The sequence below is a fragment of the Lotus japonicus genome, chromosome 4 (genome assembly GCF_012489685.1).
Source record: "Lotus japonicus ecotype B-129 chromosome 4, LjGifu_v1.2".
NCBI lineage: Eukaryota > Viridiplantae > Streptophyta > Magnoliopsida > Fabales > Fabaceae > Lotus > Lotus japonicus.
In genome coordinates, this window is record NC_080044.1 from 76,694,890 (window position 1) to 76,713,286 (window position 18,397).

An 18,397-nucleotide genomic window follows, 5' to 3' on the forward strand; every position below is an offset into this window, starting at 1 on the left:
CACAAAATATATAATTTTCAACTCCTCTTTACATTCTTGCAATAAGACAGAACTCACAGCATTATCTGATATGGAAATGAAAATTGACAACGGAATACCTGGAATTGGTTTTGACAATATGGGAGGCTTAGCTAGATGCTCCTTTAGAGTTTGGAAAGCCTGTTCGCACTCATCTGTCCATTGAAAAGCTTTGTTCTTCCTCAAACAGTGAAAAAACGGAGCTGCCTTACTCCCTGAGCATGGTAAAAATCGTGACAAAGCCGCAATCCTTCCTGTTAGCTTCTGCACTTCTTTAACTGATGTTGGGCTCTGCATTTCTAGAATTGCTTTGCACTTATCCGGATTAACTTCAATTCCTCTCCGAGTAATCATAAAGCCCAAAAATTTTCCACTCTGAATTCCCAAAGAGCATTTTTCCGGATTTAAACGCATATTATGCTTCCTAATTTCTCCAAAAGCCTCAGCCAAATCCGTACAATGACCGCCCATTTCCTCTGACTTGACCACCATATCATCCACATAAATTTCCATGTTACGCCCCACTTGCTTTTCAAAGACTCTGTCCATCAATCGTTGATAAGTTGCTCCTGCGTTCTTAAGCCCAAACGGCATGGTTTGATAGCAATAATTCGCTTGATTCGTCATAAATGATGTTTTCTCTTCATCTGGCGCATACATTCGAATTTGATGATAGCCCGAATATGCGTCCATCAAACTCAACATTCCAAATCCCGAAGCCCGATCCACCAACTTATCTATGTTTGGCAATGGGTATGAATCCTTTGGGCAGTGCTTGTTTAAATCCGTATAATCTGTGCACATTCGCCACTTTCCATTACTCTTCTTGACCATGACAACGTTAGCCAACCAAGTAGGATACTTCACTTCCCTTATAAAACCTGCATCAATTAACTTGTTAGTTTCTGTTTTCACCGCCAGTGCTTTCTCTTCGCCCATTTTACGCTTCAACTGGGCGATCGGCTTCACACCAGGGTTCAATGCCAATTTGTGGCAAATGAACTCTGGATCAATTCCTGGAAGATCGCGTGCACTCCAAGCAAACAAATCCATGTTCTCAGCTAACAATTGCACCAGTCTGCCTTCCTGAATTGAAGTTAAATTTACCCCAACTTTCAAATTCCTTTCGCCCACCTTCACTGTCTTCGTTTCCTCTTCCGGGGTCACCTTGAAATCTGAAAAACCCTCTCTCGGGTCCAAACTAACCTCATCTTGATCAACATCAACTCCAAAAACTCTATGTCCCTCCTTCACTGCTCTTTTCCCCATGTGACCATACTGCTTGAAACTGTCAGAATAGCACTTCCTAGCAACCACCTGATCAGCCTTCAAAGTTCCAACTCCGCCCTTATCCAATGGATACTTAACTGTTAAATGTCTTGTTGAAATAATCGCCCCAAGCTTGTTGAGCGATGGTCTTCCAATAAGCACATTATACGGCGATGTACACTGTACCACAAGAAACTTAATAGCAAAAGCTTTCTCATTTTTACCTTCACCAAACACAGTATTTAGCTCCACATATCCTCTAACAAATACCCTCTCACCTGAAAAACCAACTGTTCTAGGAACGAACATTGAAGAGAGGCATAGTACCTAGAGGTGGAGGGATTGTGCCAAGAGAGAGTGAGAATAAGAGAGAGTGCTGAATTTCAAGTGTTATTTCATCAAATGAGCCAAAAGTCCCTTCCAATTGATAACTACCTCCTATTTATAGAGCTTGGGTACTACCTATTGGGCCTCCGAGGTCAAGGCCCAACTGAAGGCCAGGGCCCCGCCTCAGGGCGGGATATATGCTGGGCGTTGCCCCTCTAGGGGCTCGCCCAGTCCACTAGTCCACAAGACACCGAGCTCGAGGTTCGAGAGCTAAGGGTGTCTTTTAGATGCTGTTACATGTCTTATTGTACACCGGAATCTACACTGCCAACATGGCTTGAGAAAAGAGAAGTTAACTATACCGCCAACATGGCGTGAGCAAAAGGAAACTAGCATTTTTAGTTACCCAGTCCACTGACTTGACGAGCAAACCAAGCTGGCAAGTCCACAAGTCCGCAAGCGGCGAGAACGACTACCTTGTATTGGTGACAAGTTGGAGCAGGTGTATGATCTCTCGCCGGCGGGAAAGGTGGCAGGCATGGGTCATGTGCCGATCATTCAATCATTGACTGGCGGTGACCCCGATGAGCGACCGAACTTCATTGTTGGTGTCAATCGTCAGGCGATGGCGTTTGATCCTTATAGTGGCGAGGCTTTTCGCGCCTTTTACCCTTATTTTAAAACCCTTTCAAATTTCTATCTGCCTCACGTGGCTGCCCCACGTGATGTGTTGGTTACATCAATTTCCCTCTTTCTCCGGAACCGTCACTTCACCTTTCATAACCGTCCCATCGTGCGCAGTAACTCCCCTTTGCACGCGACCCACCTCCCCAAAACCACCATGACTTCCAACCTTCCACACGCGTCCAACACGCGTCACCCTTCCAGCTTCTCCCCTTCTCCTATAAAAACCCTTCTTCCCCACTGTCATCCCTTTCCAAGACCCCTCTTCACTTCCCTAATCGCTTACCAAACTCCTTCTGCCCACTTCCGCTCCGGAGCCGTCGCTTATCACCCTTTCCGCTACCCACTCTTCACATCCTACTCCGGTGAGTCCCACTGTCCTTATCTTTACATCGCACACATACTGATCTTTTCTTTTCTTTCACTTCACTGCCTTCTAAAAATGGCTTCAAACCCTACCTCCCCTAATCACTCTTCTTCCTCCTCCGAAAGCGACCCTGACTCCACCACTGCCGGCGGCCTCCGTTTAGAGGTTCCGGAGATCCCAGCTCACCGACTACAAACCTACGCCACTCTGCCCCTTCCAGTCCAAGTAGCCCCCAAACACGAGGCTATAGATCAACCTTCCATCTTCCAAGACAGCGATCCCATTGTGCAATTCGTGAACTCCCTGGGTGGCTTGTCCAATGACGATGAGTTTAACGCCAAACTCAGGATCTGGGTTTGCAGTCCCGGGGATCGCCCCTGGCTTCACAAGCCAGACGGCGACGTAAAGAGATCCCATTTTTTCTTTGCGTACGAATACATGTTTAGCGAGCTTGGAATCAGGCTTCCTTTCTCGCCCTTTGTCCAAACCGTCCTCCGCGACATCAACGCGGCTCCCTGTCAACTCCACCCTAACGCCTGGGCCTTCATTCGATGTTTTGAAATCCTAAGCGCCGCTGTCGGCATCGCCCCATCCCCCACCAGTTTCTTCTACCTTTACGACGTCGACCCCAAGTCCATCAAAAACAAAGGATGGATTTCCTTGAAGGCCCGAGCCGGCCGGAAGTGTTTGCATCCCCACAAAAGTAACGCGAAGTCCTCTTTCGCACGAAAGTACTTCCGTGTGGCGGTTCATCCCGCCTACCCAGAAGCATTCACCCTCAGAGACGGGACCGCCCTCTTTCCTCTTTACTGGACAGAGAAGCCCAACGGGATCACCGATCCTTCAGAGGATTCCTTGTCCGCCAACGATAAAGCCTTTCTTAATCTCCTTGCCCCACTTCCCATCCTTGACTGCACAACAGTCCTTGAGGGCGCTGACCTCTCAAGAACTCCCAAATACTTAGGTTGCCCATAGCGCACTTTTATTATTGACATTTCCTTTCTCGACTCCTATGTTATCACTGATCGTTTTTTTTTATTGTTACAGAAGATATGAATTTCACGAACGCCGAGCTCCTGAAGGCCCGCGAGAGGAGAATGGCTCGCTTTTCCCCAAAATTCAACACTGAGGGTGACGCGAAAAAAAGGGGCGGTGCTGATAACCAAGTCGAGAGCACCAAAGCTCCCAAAAGGAGAAGATTGACCAAAGCCTCCTCCGACGCCGGCACATCCAACCCTGGCGCTCAGCCCACCACTGCTGCTGCGCCTAAAGGCAAAAAAGTCGTTGAAGCCTCTGTCGCCGCAGCTACCGAGCCAACCGCCGTACAGGCTTCTTCCCCTGCCTCCGCCGGTGCGACCGCTGCTGCTGCCGCTGAGTCCTCTATTGGCGCCACAGTCGCCTCCGCCGGCGTTAAAGCCACAAAAGCTGCTGCATCTTCCGACACTCCTATTGGAGATAAGGAAAAAGAAAATGAAACCCCAAAGTCTCCCCCTCGCCAAGATGCGCCTCCTAGCCCGCCCTCAACACATGACGCGGGCTCCATGCCTTCCCCGCCTCATCAAGGGGAAGAATCCTGTCCTGGCGCTGCCACTACCTCTGAAGCAGCTCAAATTGAACAAGCCCCTGCTCCTGAGGTCGGTTCTTCAAGCTACTATAATATGCTCCCCAACGCCATTGAACCCTCAGAATTCTTACTTGCTGGTCTCAACCGTGACGTTATAGAAAAAGAAGTTTTGAGTCAGGGCCTGAATGTCACCAAGGAGGAGACTCTTGCTTGCCTCCTACGCGCTGGGTGCATCTTTGCTCACACGTTTGAGAAGTTCAATGCCGCCAACGTTGAAGCTGAGCGGTTGAAGGCCGAAAGTGCTAAGCATCAAGAAGCCGCCGCTGCTTGGGAAAAGCGTTTCGACAAACTGGCGACGCAGGCAGGAAAAGACAAAGTCTATGCCGACAAGATGATTGGCACGGCGGGGATTAAAATCGGCGAGCTGGAGGATCAGCTGGCGCTGATGAAGGAAGAAGCAGATGAGCTTGATGCAAGCCTTCAAGCTTGCAAGAAGGAAAAAGAGCAAGCTGAGAAGGACTTGATCGCCCGAGGCGAGGCGCTGATTGCTAAGGAGTCAGAGCTTGCCATACTGTGCGCTGAGCTGGAGTTAGTGAAAAAGGCGTTGGCGGAGCAAGAGAAAAAGTCTGCGGAGTCCTTGGCCTTGGCGAAATCTGACATGGAGGCGGTGATGCAGGCTACGTCCGAGGAGATCAAGAAAGCGACCGAAACTCATGCCGAGGCCCTCGCCACGAAAGATGCTGAAATTGCTTCCTAACTAGCAAAGATCAAAAGTCTAGAGGACGAGCTGGCGACGGAGAAGGCCAAAGCCATTGAGGCGAGGGAACAAGCCGCTGACATCGCCCTTGACAACCGCGAGCGCGGTTTCTACCTCGCCAAAGACCAGGCCCAACATTTGTACCCGAACTTTGACTTTAGCGCCATGGGAGTAATGAAAGAGATAACCGCCGCAGGACTGGTTGGTCCTGACGATCCTCCCCTGATTGACCAAAACCTCTGGACAGCGACTGAAGAAGAAGAGGAAGAAGAAGAACAGGAGAAAGAAAACAATGAATAATGTAATTTTTAACATTACTTTTATCTTTTACTGTCACCTTGTAGTGTACTTTTCCGCCATTCGTCTATGTTTAAGCAACCCTTCGCCATAGCTTTTTATATCGCCGTTGGATATGTTGTAAGTCATATTGGAATGCTTTCGCCGTACACTACTCGCCTCGCCTTCCCTCCTATTCATTCGCCGACCTTATATCTTGCGCTATTTTTCACGCGTCATATGATTGAATTACGCCTAACGATTTCGTGCGTTAATTTTAACTAGGACTTGTTGCTTGGTATTCCACCACCAAGACTTTAGACGTTTTTTCCCTAATAGGAAGAAACGGCCTCCATTCTCGAGGACTTCGCCCGGGGCTTTGCCCGCTCGGGGCTTACAATGCTTGGATCCCAATGGCCATTTGGGGGTCCCAAGACTTTTGCCTAGTTAACGGCGCTCGTCGTATTCTGGCGAGACTTACCCAGCACATCGTTTACGGGACCGGCGATCACGTCAGACTTTCCGGAGGGTGATTCCCAGGCGTCAAAGGCCATTTGTGGAATCGCCACAACCTTCAGGGTTCCAGCAAGCCCCTTTGGGGATCAAGCTTGTCCCACTTAGTGATCGCCGTAATTCTTTATGTCGACCGGCAATTCCGATCGTCAGGGAATCCCTGGAATTTTTTGGACACGAATTTCGTGAATTTTCGTCTTATTTTATTGATTTGTCGTTGCAGTACATTGGACAATTTGAAAACACTTCGGAAAATCTTAAAGATATCTGGCTCCGGCGATTCCGACTTGTTCACTTTCTCGCCTGCAATCAACTATAAAAGTAGCGCAAGCTCAAACCATTGAACGATCGAGGTAACCGCCTCCCATCAAGCTCTTCTAAGTGATAGGCCCCATTACCAAGAACTTTAATAATGCGGTAGGGCCCTTCCCAGTTGGGGGTAAGCTTGTTCCCCGAGGCTCCCGATCGCCACTTGAGGACCAGGTCGCCAACCTGCATATCTCGGACGCGAACCCTGCTGTTGAACTTTGCCGCCACGCGCTGCTTCATCGCTGTTTCCCGAATGTGCGCCTCGTCGCGCGTTTCCGACAAAAGGTCCAGCTCCACCGCCATGTTGGCCTCATTTTCCTCTTCAAAACCTGGTCGAGTCCGCCATGTAAAGTTGTCAATCTCCACCGGCAACATGGCATCTACCCCATAGGTCATTCTAAAGGGGGTTTCCCTTGTAGTAGATTGCTCGGTGGTGTTGTACGACCACAGCACCGCCGGAAGTTCATCCAACCAAGCTCCCTTAGCCTCCGCGAGCCGTCGTCTTAGTCCTCGTAGGATTACCCTGTTTGCAGATTCCACCTGCCCGTTCGTCTGCGGATGCTCAACAGAGGCGAACCTCATCTGTATGCCCATTTCCTTGCAGAACTCCCTTGTTTGACTGCTTGAAAACTGGGTCCCATTGTCAGATACGATCGCCCTTGGGATCCCGAACCTGCAAACAATACGCTTCCAGTAGAAATTGACTATCTTTGCAGAAGTAATCTTGGCCAAGGGTTCAGCCTCAATCCACTTAGTGAAGTAGTCCACCGCCACCAATATAAACTTCATTTGTGCCCTGGCGGTCGGGAAAGGTCCAACTAAGTCCACACCCCACATGGCGAAAGGCCACGGGGCGCTCATCGTTACCAACTCCTTTGGCGGTGCCTTAGACAAATCCGCGAACACTTGACACTCCTTGCACTGCTTCACGAAGTCCATACAATCTTTCCTGAGGGTGGGCCAGTAAAAACCCGCCCTCAACACTTTGCAAGCCAAAGACCTTCCCCCGATGTGGCTCGCGCACACTCCTTCATGTACTTCAGACATTATCGCTTCGTACTTCTCTGGCGATACACATTTCAACAATGGCGTCGAGAAACCACGGCGATACAAGTGTCCGTCAATGAGAGTATAGTGACTCGCCTCCCGCTGCTGCTCCTTCGTGCATTGCTCCACTTCTGCCGGGTCCCCCGCCAAGATAGATATTATGGGATCCATCCATGTTCTCCCTCTGTTTACGCAGGACATGAGCTCGCCTTCGATGCTTGGGTACGCCAGCGTTTCCTGAATCACACTTTTGTTATTGCCGGGCTTCCGCGTGCTCGCCAGTTTGGCTAGCGCGTCCGCCCGCTGATTTTCTGCCCGAGGAACGTACTCCACCACGACCTCTTGAAAGAGTGTCATCAAATACCGTACCGGCTCAAGGTACTTGATCAGATTAGGATCTTTGACCTGGAAAGTTCCCTTCACTTGATTCTCCACCAATTGTGAGTCCGTTCTTATCAACAAACTCCTGATCTTCACTTCCCGCGCCAACTTCAATCCGGCGATGAGAGCTTCATATTCTGCTTGGTTGTTCGTTGCTTTGAACTCGAATTTCAGGGATTGCTCCAACACTAGTTCCCCCGGCCCTTCTAACGTTACTCCCGCGCCGCTGCCACTACTATTGGAGGATCCATCCACGAAGAGAGTCCACTGAGTGTCCACTCTTTCAAACCGATCTGGAGTCAACTCGACCACAAAGTCAGCTAGTGACTGCGCACCAACCGTGCCCCGCTTATCGTATTGCAAACCATACTCTGACAATTCAACCGACCAGGCGACCAATCTACCTGATAAATCCGGTTTTTGTAATACTTGCCTCAAGGGCAAATCCGTCCGCACCTTCACGGGAAAACTCTGAAAATAAGGTCTCAACCGCCGGGCGGTGACGAGGACCGCCAGCGCCGCCTTCTCAATTTTCTGATATCTGACCTCCGCGCCCTGGAGTGTGTGACTAACGAAATAAACAATTCGATGCTCGCCATCTATCTCCTGCAACATCACAGAACTCAGAGCACTATCGCTCACAGCAAAATACAAATGCAGCGGGTGTCCCTGTATTGGTTTCGACAAGATCGGCGGTGACGATAGGAGTTCCTTGAGGCGAACGAAAGCTTCCTCACACTCCGCCGTCCACTCGAATACGACATTCTTGCGAAGACACTTGAAAAAAGGAAAAGATCTGTCACCAGACTTGGGAAGAAACCGAGATAAAGCTGCTATTCGCCCCGTCAAACGTTGGACCTCTTTCACATTGGAAGGGCTTTTCATCTGCTGAATCGCCTTGCATTTTTCTGGGTTTATCTCGATTCCTCTGGATGTGATCATGAATCCCAAAAACTTGCCCCCCTGAACACCAAAAGAGCATTTCTCCGGATTGAGGCGCATACTGTGCTTCCTTATTTCGCCAAATGCTTCCTCCAGATCTTGATGATGGTCTAAACCTCGTACTGATTTAACAATCATGTCATCAACGTAAACCTCCATGTTTCTTCCCACCTGCCTAGCAAAAACCCTATCCATCAATCTTTGGTAGGTAGCCCCAGCGTTCTTTAGTCCAAACGGCATGGTGCGATAGCAATAATTGACTCTGGCAGTCATAAAAGCCGTTTTGTCCTCGTCTGCCGGGTGCATGCGGATTTGATGATAGCCAGAATAAGCATCCATCAAGCTAAGCAGTTCGTTGCCCGAGGCACCATCAACAAGGCTATCGATGCTGGGAAGGGGATACGAATCTTTTGGACATGCTTTGTTTAAGTCTGTGTAATCTACACACATTCGCCATTTCCCGTTCGCCTTCTTCACCATTACGACGTTTGCCAACCACGTCGGATACTTCACTTCCCTGATGAACTCTGCCGCCAACAACTTGTCGACCTCCTGTTGCACCGCCTTCCCTTTGTCGCCACCCAAGCGCCTCCTAAGTTGTGAAACTGGCTTGACACTTGGATTCAATGCTAACCGATGGCATATGAAGTTTGGATCAATTCCAGGCATGTCTTTGCAGCTCCAAGCAAACAAGTCTAAGTTCTCCCCAAGCAGTTTTGTCAGGCGCGTCTCCTGCTCTTCCGTCAGTCTGGTCCCAATCTTCAAAGTGCGATCGCCAAACTTTAGCGCCTTCGTTTCCTCAATTGGCGTGGGCCTATTTACTCGCCCCTCGCCCCGGGGATCAAGATTTTCATCCGAAGCTTCGATTTCATAACATCTATGACCAACCAACGCACTCTTCTTGCCGTACAAGTTAAGGCAATTATTGTAACACTCCCTCGCCATCTTCTGATCCACTTTCAGCTTTCCCACCTTTCCACTGCTTAGCGGATACTTGACCGCCAAGTGGGCTGTCGAAATTACAGCACAAAGGCGATTCAACGTATTTCGCCCAATGATGACATTGTAGGATGCTACCACCTGGAGAACCAGATACCTTACCTTCAAAACCCTAGCACACTCGTCTTCCCCAAATATTGTGTCTAGATCAATGTATCCCCGCACCATTACTTGCTCCCCCGCGAAACCTACCAAGGTTCCCGCGTATGGAGTTAGATCATTGTCAGTTAGTCCCAACTTGTCAAATGCATCACCATAGATAATATCAGCCGAACTACCCTGATCCAGGAGTACCCTTCTAATGTTGAAACTGTTCATCCTTAACTGCACCACAATCGGGTCGTCCTTATGAGGCTTTATCCCCTCAAAGTCCGCCATCGAGATTGTTATGTCAGGGTGTACGAATCCAAAAGCGACCTCATGAACGGAATTTACGGCACGAACATGGCGTTTACGCGCCGCGTGAGTGTCGCCACCGCCGCCAAATCCCCCGGCGATGGTGTTGATGGTCCCGACGGGCGGTCCTGAGTGTCGAGCGAACGTGTTATCAGCCCCTTTTGTGGCGATAGCCGCTGATTCTTGCTTTTTCTTGCCCTTAGTGTCCGCTCGCTCCTCCTCCCGCTTGTGCGCTTTGTTTTGATCGCCTCCATTGCGCCACTGGCCTTGACGATTTCCTTGATATCCCGCCCGAATCAACTTGTCAATCTCCCGCTGCAAAGTCCAACAGTCATCCGTATCATGCCCGGCGGACCGGTGGAACTCGCACCACTTCTTGGGATTGGCGTCCCGTGGCTGATACTTTGGGGCCTCCGGCTCATCCACTAGATTTGCGTCGCTTGCCCCTCGGAGCGTATCCGATACATCTGTGTTCATCACCATATCAGTTTCCTCCCGCTGGCGATGAGACTTAGATTGCCAAGGCCGACGTTGTTCATAATCATCGCGCCGTGGATACAACTGTTCCTTGGTCGGTTTGAATACCGACTTCCCCTTACCCGGCCTCTGCTGTTTGCCATCCCCCTTATCTTCGCCGCTCCTATCTTTTTTCACGCGCTTGGGCGACGTGTCGCCCTTTTCCAACTTCGCGCGCTTTCTTTTGAAAGCGTCGTCCTCCTCGTCGAGAATATAAGTGCTGGCACGAGCACGCATCTCTCCCATCGAGCGCGCCGGCTTACGTGTCAATTTGCTGTTCAACCCTCCCGGCAGCAAACCGTTTTTAAATGCTAAAGCACAAGCTCGAGGCTCCTCGTCCTCTACCTTTACCGACGCCGCGCTATACCTTGCCATGTACTCTTTCAGTGACTCCCCCTCCTGCTGGCGAATATTGTATAGGTCATTGATTGTCACCGGCTGATTCTTATTTGCCGAGAATTGCACTAGAAACTTGGATGAGAAGTCTCTGAAATTTGAAATCGATCCACGCGGCAAAGTTGTGAACCACGCCATCGCCGTCGATTTGAACGTCGATGGAAACATCCTGCACTTCACCGCATCTGACGCCGCAATTATCACCATCTTCGTATTAAAATACAGAAGATGATCTTTCGGATCGGAATCTCCGCTGTAAGAATCCAGAACTAACGTTTTCATGTTATCCGGAATCGCCACATTCTCAACATCTTCCGAGAACGGACGGAACTCAGCCACGGAGTCTGCTTCTCTGCTTCCATCATCTCGCTGCTCGCGACGGTAGAAATCTAACTGAGCCTGTAGATGCTCATTCCGCTGCTGGATGTTGCCAATACTGCGCATCAAATGGCGCCATTGCTCCTGTGTCACCGCCGGCTGTTGTTCCGGAGCAGGTGAATTCTCTGGTGAGCGCTCCAGAGATCCTACCTGTGAAGGCGATGGAGGAGGTGGTGGTGATGGAAGAGGAGAAGGCGACTGTACTCCTGTCGTTCGTACCGGAGAATCCAGGTCCACACGATGAGGCCGCCGAGGAGGCGAAATCCGCTGTCGCATTGGTGAATGATGCTGCCTCATGCGTCGAGTCTCCATCCAAACCAGAAATGATGCAAACTCGATCGGAGAACCAACACTAGTCACAGAATCAAAATCGGAAAACCAGAGAATTGCCTAATCACAATCAGAGGTAACCTCATGCACAATCAATCCACGTGAATGGGAGTAGAAAGTTTTCGGTCCCCACAGACGGCGCCAAATGTTCTAGGAACGAACATTGAAGAGAGGCATAGTACCTAGAGGTGGAGGGATTGTGCCAAGAGAGAGTGAGAATAAGAGAGAGTGCTGAATTTCAAGTGTTATTTCATCAAATGGGCCAAAAGTCCCTTCCAATTGATAACTACCTCCTATTTATAGAGCTTGGGTACTACCTATTGGGCCAATTGGGCCTCCGAGGTCAAGGCCCAACTGAAGGCCAGGGCCCCGCCTCAGGGCGGGATATATGCTGGGCGTTGCCCCTCTAGGGGCTCGCCCAGTCCACTAACTAACGTCCCATCATACGGTAACAGATCAGTTTCCGTAAGCCCTAACTTTTCAAATGCATCGCCATATATCAAATCTGCAGAACTCCCTTGATCCAACAGTACCCTCTCAATTTCGTAATCAGCAACTTTTAACATCACCACGATGGGATCATCTTCATGAGGCTGTACTCCCTCAAAATCTCTAACAGTAAATGTAATATCGGGCTGATTGATTCCCCAGCTTCCCCAATCATTTGTATAGACAGCATTAATGGAATGAACATACCTTTTCCTTGAAGAATTAGTCATACCTCCTCCTCGAAATCCTCCAAATATAGAATGAATGCGCCCTTTAGTTTCACCTCCAGCTTGCTTCTTTGGTTCAGACTCTTCAATTTCCTTCCCTGTATCATCACGCTTCGTTGAGGTTCCAGCTCCCTCTGACTCCTTTCGCCCATCCAGTTGACGCATGTAGCCTGCTTTTATTAATGCCTCAATCTCTTTCTTTAGGGTAAAACAATCATCTGTATTGTGTCCCGCGATTCGGTGGTACTCACACCACTTACTCCTGTCCACGTTGCCTGGTGGGCGTTTTGGTTGTTTAGGAAAACGAATTGTGTTCGCCTCCAGACACATGTGCAATGCTTCAGTTAAATTAACCGCGAGTGGGGTCGACCTGTCTTGTTGGTTTCTGGTCCACGTCATCGATCCATAACCACGATTTCCATAAGGCTGAGCACGATTGTGAAAATTAGAGCGGTTATCAAAACGACTTGAATTATTGTAATCTCTCTCTCCTTTTGTAACCGCTCCGCCCAAACGCTGATCATTAACCACCGCCTTTTTCGAATCTAACTGCTGTTGTTGGCCAGTTACCGCCGCACTTTTACGGTTTCTCTTTATGCGATCACTTTGCTCCTCCCGAATGAAACCCTGTACCCTGCTTCGCAACTCCGCCATTGTCTCCACGGGCTTACGACTCAAACTGCTGTTCAAACTTCCTGATTGAAGACCCAATTCAAAAGCCGCAATGCAAATTTCAGGCATTTTATCCTCCAAATGCACGGACAATTGATTGAAACGCCCCATAAAGGATTGAAGGCTTTCATTATGCCTCTGTTGCAAATTAAACAAGGCTGTTGGAGTCACTTTCTGGGCGCGACTAGTTGAAAATTGGGACAAGAATTTCGCCGATAAATCCATGAACCCTGCAATTGAACGCGGTGGGAGCGTTGTAAACCAAGTCATTGCTGACTTCTTAAGAGTTGAAGGAAGCATTTTACACTTCAGAGCATCTGAAGCGCCCACAATAACCATCTTGGTGTTGAAATACACCAAATGATCCTTGGGGTCAGAATCTCCGTAATAAGAATCAAGAACCAAAGTCTTCAAATTATCTGGAACGGTTGTGTTTGCAATGTCTTCTATGAACGGTTGGAAATCTACCACCATCTCTGCCATTCTACGATCGCCCTCATGCAAGCCCCGATCTTGGTTGATCTCAGCAAGTTGAGTTTGCAGTTGTTGATTGTGTTGACGAAGATCAGTTAGATCCGCCATGATCTGTTGCAAAATGTCGGACGGAACATTTTCATGGTTAACATGATTGTCCCTTCCGTTTGCTCCAGATCGATTCACCATTTTCAGTGAGTTTGAAGCCTAGGATTGAATTCCTCGGCCCCACGGTGGGCGCCAATGTTCCGGTCTAAATCTCCGGTCAGGGCTAAGCAATTAAGCAACCAAAGTAGAAAATGACAAGATAGCAAATGAGTAAAAAAGTGTTGGATCCCCCACCGCATGGGCGGTGTCCTCTTTATATATTATGAAGTTTTGACCCGTTCGGGTCATGGGTCGCCTGGACCAATAGTACAAATTCGGTAAGCCCACCTGATACAAATATTGTAAGCCCAATAACAGTACAACAATGATGTTTCATTCATGGAAAACATGTAAGAAATGAGTTTTCCAATCTCAACTCAACATATTATAACAGAAATGGTAAATTTAATAATAACAGAGATAACTTTTAAGCCAACTGGGTTTAATTTTTTTTAACAGAAATATGCAGATATAATTCTGTCATTTATATCAATAACAGAAATGAGGGCAATAATGAAAAATAATTTTTAAGCCAACTGGGCCTATAGACTATCTGCTTGGGCCTATCTCGAATGGAGGCAACTGGCCCAATTATTGGTGTATCAGATAGACAGATGAGCTTCTCAGCATCAAGCTTTAAGCCAAGTCAATACATATACACAAATGATCCAAACTAAATGGCAGGGGATATGAGATTTGTGCTATGCTTGATCTTAGATATGATAAGTTTTTGAAATTCTGAATCCACATTAAGAGCCACTTGTTGCACAGTAGGTGATAAAGTTACCCAAACTGATTCCTTGCCGGCTAACTCTTCAATTAAAGGCCTGTAAATGGATACAAGCACAAATTTGTTAGCTGTACTTTCAAATAATATGATCAAACCAATCACTCTCCATATAAATAAATACATTTGTACAAGTTTCATTTTAACCAAAAGCTACACACAAAAAATATGCATTAATTGTTAATTGTACTTGTCATACTTTCAAACACTATAGCCAAACCAACCATTTAATGTCACAATTTCATCTCATATGTTATTTTTTTAATTCTTAATCAATAGAGAGCACATATTTGGATACAAGGTAAAAAATCACGATAAAAATAAAATTACGAGATAGTCACAAAAGTTAAGGAGAATTGTTTCTCTCCACCGTGATTTTGACACACCATAATTTTCCAGTCCATACCTAAACATGCACTAATTCTATTTAATGTTCAAACAACTTACTTTGTAGTTGTTACAATAGAGTAACTCTCCATTCCTTCTTCACCTGCCATTTCAGCAACCACAAAGAACTGAGGCACAACAAGCAATTGGCCAGCCTCAACTTGAGTGTCCAATACCCTCTTTCCATTCAAGCCCACAATTTCAATCTTGCCACCTCCTCTAGCAATGTAAATCACTTGAACCGCAGGGTTGGCAAGGTATGAAGGTGCCTTAATAGCATTAGAGGGGTGTACAAGACCCGGCCCTACCCGCCAACCCATCCCGACCCAAGCCTTGAGGGCCGGGTTGAACCCGGCTCGATCATTAAAAGAGACCGGGTTCAGGTTGATCTTTGAGTTACCCGACTTCGGGTAGGGTCGGGTTCGGGTTGACACTCGGGTCACCCGGCCCGTCCCACATATATATTTTATAAAATTTTAATTTGTTATAATGATTAAAATGTGATACATGGTGCTCAAATTTATCTTACCATGTAGATGAGATTAAAATGTTTAACATTTACCTTATGAATTAAATAAACGTTTGTCAAACTATGGACACTTTCATGCTCTAACAAGAGAAAATCATGTGTGTGTATTATGCATATGTGAGACAAGTGAAGAAATGATCAAACAAAATGTAAACCTCTCAAGTGCAATAGATTATGAAAAAATTGGATCATTTCAAGTTATTTCTTCTAAAAAATAGTTCCAACTTATAACTCTTTTAGTATGTTATTATCTTTAAATCTTACAATTATTATCAAATAGTCTTAAACTTATTGTCCCTCGGGCCAACCCGGTCCCGTCCTACATAGACCCGTCATAAATTGGACCCGCATAATGTCGGGTTGCTTCGGGTCTAGGGACGGGTTAGGGTCTATGAATTGACCCGATCAATATTTAGGGCCGGGTTAGGGTTAACCAAAACCCGTCCCAACCCGTCCCTTGTACACCCTTAATAGGTTCAAGTTTCACTCTAATCACACTTAACCCAACATCACCAATAAAAGGAAACTCTTCCTCTGTTAAGGTCTTCACTAATCCACCATTTTCAACTTCAATTTCAGGGTGTGCAAGATCTATGTTGTAGATTAGCTTTTTTGTGAGGTCAGTTTGGGGTTTTGGCATGGGTTGACACTTTTCTACCTAGATTACCACAATCCCAGTTTGGCTTTTTGTTAGCTTGTTAACCTCATCATCCCTGTTCAAATGATACACTTTGCTTGTTAACTCTGTAGAGAAAGCTCCTATGAGTCCTTGAACTCCAGTTAGAAAGAAATAGTTGAATTGGCCAGGAACATTAGTCTTTGAAGTTTCCCCTAGAAAAACAATGATGAGATCTGAGTCTCCCTCATTGAACCACCATGAAACAGATCCATTTGGTACGGGTATGACATCTCCCTGCTTAAGCCTCAAAACCAGTTCTTTTTTAGTGTTGGGGAGCACCATCCCAACCCAACTATGCCTTGAGTTCCTGCATGTGTTCCAGAGTCAATAATGATGACATTGTAAGGGAAATTATAAGGATAAAACACCAATCATTAATTCTTTGTTTTTATGTTTTCATTTAACACAAGGAACCTCCACATCCATCAGTCAATTAGTTTTCGTGTTTGCTATGGTACCTTAACCCAAATCAAGGTATGATACTCAAAATGAGATAATTCAATAATAAAGAAGCATGTACACGTTATAATTTTGATGTTATTTTATAATAATGATGCAACTTTTCATTCTTGGAGACATGAGATTTGTAGGTTATATTTTTTTAAGCTTTGTTCATCCGTCAATCTTGGTCATTTTGCGCGCATCTCAATCATCACCGTTCATCTCTACACTAAACCATTTTTCATTAAAAAACAAATTTCATGAGCTGAAACTAATTAAATAGTAAAATGAAATGCGAAAATATAAAATTTACCTAAAAAAATATAATAATCATCTATTGAATTACTCAACGCGCGGGTACCATACCCAAAATATTTCATGGGTACCACAGAATTTACCATTATTTTTTATCTGAGAAAATTTGTATCCAGATGAAGTTGACTCTCGCAAAACTTTTTTTTTCATACACTGAACTCAAACTTAAAATCTTACTTAAAAAAATCAAACATGTATCACCTTAACTACCTACCCCTAGTACTAATCATTCTTTATATTAATACCAATTGTATAATTCGAATTAAATTAGAAAATATGTTAAAAGAAATGGTTTTGTATACGGTGGAACAAGAAAAATATGATTCACATGTTAAACTTATGTGCAAATTAATTTTAACACATAAGAAACAAGCAATAGTAAATAATTGGTAAAAACATAATTCATGATTAGATGAGTTTTTAACATTATCTACCATAAAATTGCAGTAGTACCTTGAACAACATAACCAACTTTGGGTGAATCTGCATAGCGGGGAAGAGCGAAGCCCCGAGGCTGAAGCAAAAGTCGACCAGCACCTACTTTGGCCGTAGCTAGCAGTGGCATTTGAGAACTTGACCAGATGTAGTAACCTCCACCATCTCCCTCAAACATGGCTTTAGCGGTTTTTGACGTCAAGTCCAACTCCATTGACATTTTTGGATACCTTATTATTGAAGCTTATCAAAACTTATTTACTAGAAAATGTACTGAATAAACTCCAATAAATAAATAGTACTCTTGCTTCCAAAGAAGTATGTGTACCTGAGATCTATAGAGAAAAAAATATAGAGTGCTTTCTGAAGAAGTGGAGGAATCGACCCGATGAGGCATGCAAAATTGGGGGGTTATTTAATTTATATAGTTGAGAATTTGGTAAGGTAGCGTTCCTGTCATAATGTATTTAGTCAATTTCTAAACTAGTTTCTCTAAGTTGAGGCCATTTTTTACTTCTCTTTTGAGGTGATCTGGCGTGTTACACTTACTCTTGTAGGTTTTCATTTGTGTTGTGCGATTTAATATTTATTATGTAACTTGAATTCACAAAATGCCATGGTGATTACATGTTGATTTAGAGGAAACTTATTTTGGAGTCTTAAAACAATACATATTTAGCTTTTATTTGAAAACTGAAGAGCCCACGTTGATTTAATTTCTTTGCTAACCTTACAATTTATACCACCATACCCATCCAATAATCTAGGATACATACGACTCCATCTTAAGAAGATGAACATTGAAATAAACATTTTATAACATATTTGTTCGTCTTCATTGAAGTATTTACATTTAAAAGTTGTGACAATGAGACTAATATCTTATTACACGGTCAACACACTTAAATAGTATGAACATTTGTCTATTAAAAAATATTAAAATAACAAAACTAGGAATTACACATATTAAATGACCTATATTAATATCATCAAGTTAATCGAATGATCTTTAATTTGTTTAGTTTTCTCATTCGGGCTTTTGTAACCATGAGTAATTTGCCCCAACAAATTGTGAAACATGATGATTATGAGTTTATGATACACACCTAATGATAACGCGCTAGTTGCCCCTTCTGTACCTCGATGGGGATAAGCAAATAATGGGGCCTATATCTTATCAAACATGCATATGGCATGGAAATGAAGATGCATGCAAGTGCCTCAACTTTAAACAACACTTCTGTCATTTCATAATGAGACATTAATACTGTCACCTAAAGTTTGTCGTTTATGTATAGAGAAGGATTCATTTATATAATAAAAAAATGTTTGATTTCATCCTTCTT

General features: G+C 45.5%; 1 pseudogene; it reads right to left on the reverse strand.

Moving 5' to 3' along the window:
• Positions 1-13,910: 13,910 nt before the first annotated feature.
• On the reverse strand, positions 13,911-17,265 carry LOC130714552 (legumin B-like; annotated as a pseudogene).
• Between the last annotated feature and the right edge of the window lie 1,132 nt (positions 17,266-18,397).